This window comes from Protopterus annectens, chromosome 5.part0 (genome assembly GCF_019279795.1).
Source record: "Protopterus annectens isolate FY-2018-M chromosome 5.part0, PAN1.0, whole genome shotgun sequence".
Classification (NCBI taxonomy): Eukaryota; Metazoa; Chordata; order Ceratodontiformes; family Protopteridae; genus Protopterus; species Protopterus annectens.
The window spans coordinates 1,666,538,904-1,666,544,000 of NC_056735.1; the positions used below are offsets into that span (position 1 = coordinate 1,666,538,904).

A 5,097-nucleotide genomic window follows, 5' to 3' on the forward strand; every position below is an offset into this window, starting at 1 on the left:
ACCTTTACTCTACGTTTTCTTTTTTTTTTGTTAAAAGGTAGAATGTTATGCATATTATACTTAAAAAAAATGAGAAATGCATAACCATGGAAAACTGCCAATAAGTAACTGGGTGTCTCTTTACAACCTAAATGATACAATCCTATCTTATTAGTTTAATAATCTCGAGCCAATCAAGGTAGTCTCATAGTAGCAAAGAAGATTACGACTGTGAGCTGTTAGTGACCTACTTCTGGTACAAGGATTGATTCTCTCAACCTTTATTTGCCTACTGTGTGACTCAAGTGGCTTAACAAGACAGTGCTTTAATAAATAAGGGCATTATGAAAGTTGTTTCCTATCAATTAATGTATATTAGGTGATGATAATGAATTATACATCTACACCCAACACTCTTGTGGACCTGGTCACTTGGGCGTAGTGTTTGTGACTAAAGTGATACCAAGCATTGGGGAAAACCTATATTACCAATACTGAAATGTGACTTGTGCTATATAACAATGTTCACAAGTGACCATGTTATTGACACTTGGGCACTGCATCCAAATGAGCTGCTGTTAACTCTCAGGCATTTGAGGGGTGGTCAAGGGGGCCTGAGTCTGCTTGCCTTCCTTGGGTGGAGAGACTGGGAAAAATCACATTTTAGATGAGTAAGATACTGGTATCTGGGAGCCAGTCCCAAAGATGTACAGTCTCAAAACAGTTCAGAGCAGGAAGCCTATCAGGGTGGCAATGAAGTACAATGTATTTCTATACCCTCTGTAGCTCCAGCAAGTCACACACAGCTCACAGGAAAAAGATAAAAAAGGAAAATTAATAACATGTTCATCAAATGAAAACCAGCCATTTCATCCATGAGCTAATGGACAGACTCGCAAACAGCAACCCCAAAGGCAGAAGAGTACACTAGATCTACTATGAGTCACTGAAGCCAAACTCTCCAGTTCACGAATCTCTTAAAATCATTACTCAAAAAACACCACCTAAGCACTCATATACTTGTAACATATGCACTCTGGACTTTGAATTATGAATAAATGAACAGAAAACAAAAAAAGGGTTTTTTTTTGCTTTTTTTTTGTTTGTTTTTTTTTGCAAGGGCAAGCCCCTTGCATTTTCTATACACACAGGACTTCACTTCTTTGGTCTGGTGCACTACTATTTTTCCTCAAGTTTGCTGACCTTTGGGGAAAAGTGATCAGCAACAGGCAGCGAAAAGCTGTCTCATTTTTTTCTGGATAACATAAAATATATATATATATATATATATATATATATATATATATATATACTGAAACACAAAAAATTGGTACAATATACAGTGAATAATAACACACAAGCAGTTGACCTTGAACTAATAAGCTCAAGCAACTCTAATGCGAACAATCTCAAGCAATGGAGTATAAGCTGAATTGACTTAATGGAAAAGGTTGGACTAAGAGCACTGAAACCAAATCAGACATCTTTAACAGACAGAATTATAATAATGATTTTAATGAAAACTTCTGAATGTCATAGGCCTCTCCATGCATTATTTTGTTCCTTTATGTTCAGACGCAACAGAATTTTTGAAAAGAGCAGGAGAGTGTTTCCTAATAAAAACAAACAAAACATAAAACACTTTCTGCAGATTAACTTAATTCAGTACACTCTTGGTGCTTTTACATGACAATACAAGATAAATCATGAACAAAAATGGCATCTTATTCATGTGCACAATAATGCATTTTAACAAAATGCCATTCTTTTAATGACAATCAACAGATAAATGAACTAATGGGAGTCACACACGTAAAAATTAATAATTTTAAAAACTGCATCTGAGAATAGCTATGCCATAACTAGTACAATACAATAAGCAAAGGTACTAAATAAACAATCTCACCCACTGACTGTGATTCAGGACTTCTATATGTCAAAACAGTTAATATAAAACATGTGTCACTATTTCAGAAATATGTTTTATTCTAATATCTTTTATTTGGATGCATATAAATGTGTAGTACATCAGCCAAAGAGTATAACTGAAGTCTAAACTATATATGTATAACAAATTTAACAAAAACACAATACACATAATAGTGAAGAACTATCCACAACTAAATACAGGAAATATGTTCTATACCAATGCGTGTTTGATTACAGTAGTAAGTAAGAAACAGTAAACTGTGGTGATCCCTACAAGTTTTAGAAAGATCTTGTCTTATGCTAGACTGATAGCTGTAGAAAGTTGCAGACAATTACCAACCATGTATCAGAATTAACTCTATGACTGTTGGCTGTAGAAAGTTTCCGACAATTACCAGCCATGTATCAATTAGAATGAACTCCAGGTCTGTTAATTTCCTATTGTTTGTCAATGTTGAGCATACATGAGAACTTGAAGGAACACCTGAACTACAGATAAAAGTGTCTGGTATAATGAACAACATTCAAACACTGAATGCATATTATTATTTACTAAATTATATTTCACATTTCTTTTGTATAGAAGTAAATGGCAATACATTTTAAAATAACTACTACAAATAAACAGGGCAATATGTTTGGTGTGTGGATAAGTCCAGTCAGATATGTTACACACTAGCAAAATATACACCTCTGCACTCTGTTATAAATCTACCTTCTTCAACAAAAGTGCCAGCTGTGGCTGGCTGCAGCAGTCTGGTGATTGTCTTTCATAGTGGGATTACTGTTCTTTGATTGCTGACAGTGAAGTATTTAAAAAAGAAACAGGTGTAGACAGTCATTGTATCATTATTATTATTACTATTATTATTATTATGTAGTGAGTATTTCCGTGCTTAATTATGTAACAACAGTTATCATTTATACAAACCTCACAGTGCTGGCATGTGTCATATTTGCAAATGATGAAGCGCATGGGAGATAAATCAACTGTTTACAAATTTCAGGCAAGGCGCTCTTACATTGTTCAATTTTAACAATAACGTCTATTAAACACTTTGCAATGAGATATTTGGGGGAAATAAGGAAAGCAGAAGATGACCACACGCTGAAGTGATCAACATCTATATTCCCAACTTCTGGAACACAAGAATGTATTAATTCCTTACATTTTATATGAATATATTTTTACACGATTCGCACAGACTAGTCTTTGAAATTGTTATCAAGAAGCATTCATGAATAAAGTGTTAAAATGAATTATAAATATCTGACAAAACGTGCTGCGCTTAAAAGGCAATTAAAGATAAACGATTCTTTGGAGTAGCCTTGTTAAGACTCGTTTTTACTATATCTATTTACGACCCATAACTACATTTTAAAGTATGCAACTTGTTGTATGACGCCCACCTTGAACATCACAATTACTCATTTTACCAAACAATAATGTTTACAAAACAACAAGACAATATGCGTTTGGACGCAACATCAGCAAATATTTATGCATAACACAAAGAAACATAGTGATGACCTGTACAGAGAGCAGTGCTCACAGATTTTGTTCTGAGTATCACCCTAGGGACGTCTAATTCAACTGTATCGAATTACTCTTTTCCCCTCTTTAACGTTATCAGCTTTTCTTGTGTACTTATTTTATTCACTGTCCGTTCTGTTTCTCCCAACACTCTGATACAAGTTCATCATAAAATGTGCCCACCTCCCTTTATTACTTTTATTCCCTGGCCGACAGTGTTGGTGACGGTCCACTAATGCATCCTGTCCATGTGCATCTGGTGCATCTAGATTTCATGTATACCCCTGCGGACTCCGACTTTTGTCTGCAATCACAGATGTATATTGGGCATTTTAGCACATGCTCTTTTTTCGCCCGTATTTGTCTTCGACACTTCGTTTAAAGGTTGTAGTCTTTTCTCACAAAGAGCTGACCTCCAGAATTGAACACGAGTATTATTTGCAGTGCCAGGACCACCAGCAGTCTGTTTAATTAAATGTAATACCTTCAGTTTTGTTTACTACATGGCTTCTGTCAAAACCGAATTTGCTCTCTTTATTCTTGCCTCCAGCGTCTTTTTAAAGTAGATACTTTCCCTGTTCAGGAAATAACGTCACCTCAAGAACACAGACTATGCTCCTTCCCAGACACCCACACACTTTCTGTCAAATACCTGACTGTCGGTGCCTGTTTTCAGAAAAGGCGTTTAATTTGTCTCAGGTGACAAACAAATAGCATAGTCGGTAGCCAGTCTAATGAATTACAATGTCAATGACTGTATACACCAAATGGACTATATATCGGCTGTCGTCCTAAACAAATATGCTACTGAGAATTGCCCAAAAAAAATCTTAAATTTAACAACTGCTGCATGTAACGGTTTTCAATAGCCGCCAATGTGTAAAGTCAGAAAAAAAACAAAGAAATATAAAGTCAACACGTATCTCAGAGTTTACTTGGATTAAAACTGTTTACACTTTATGCTTCAGTAACTCTATGAAAACAAAATAGCTAAAAATAATATAAATGCATATCAATTTAAGGCAAGCCGTGCACTGCGATGGGCATCCGATAAAAAAAGAGAAAGAATATAAAAAAGCCAGTAACCAAACTCTGCATTGTTTCCAGTATTAAGAGTTTTGTCTTGGTGAAAACGCCGTAGGGAATGATGTAACGAATAAGTACTTACAGAAAGTTGGAGGGCTCTCTAAAAGGCAACGAAGCAGTGACAATCCCCTTTCTTTCTCTCTCACTGTATGCCCTTCGCTGTCTATAACTTCTCTCCGGTTGCTTAACACACTGGATGCCCAGAGGTAACTATGAAATTGGGCCGCGCCTGACAAAGCTGCATCAGTGAGTTCCCACCACAACCGCAGTAACAGATCCGTGAAACTGCCGACACACTGGCTGCTACGCACCGTCCCTCGTGTAACCGACGTCCCACATTCACAGGAGGTGGGGTGGGTGGTGTCTGAAAGCACAACATTGGGACGAGTAATAAAAATACAGAGTACGTAAATTATAAATTTAATTTGAGCGGCTGCACATCAGACTTCCAAACTTAAATAAAAACCTCAGGACACCACAGACGAAATATTAAAGCAGTCCTCAGCTGGGAAGTTATTTTCCAATTTCAGAGCAAAAGCTGTAATGCAGTACTATAATCCATGTCATAA

The 5,097-nt window shown here is 36.2% G+C and overlaps 1 protein-coding gene across 5 annotated transcripts in view; it reads right to left on the bottom strand.

Annotated features, from left to right (window-relative positions):
* The window catches only part of ERG (ETS transcription factor ERG), a 2,569,778-nt gene extending 2,564,950 nt beyond the window's left edge, over positions 1–4,828 (bottom strand). For 3 of the 5 annotated variants that reach the window (XM_044071452.1, XM_044071451.1, XM_044071456.1), the window contains exon 1: positions 4,611–4,826. The gene's annotated coding sequence lies outside the window, so the exon portion shown is untranslated. Of the gene's footprint in view, positions 1–4,610 lie in introns of all 5 variants that reach the window. The other 2 variants (XM_044071455.1, XM_044071454.1) reach the window with 1 other exon arrangement.
* Positions 4,829–5,097: the final 269 nt, after the last annotated feature.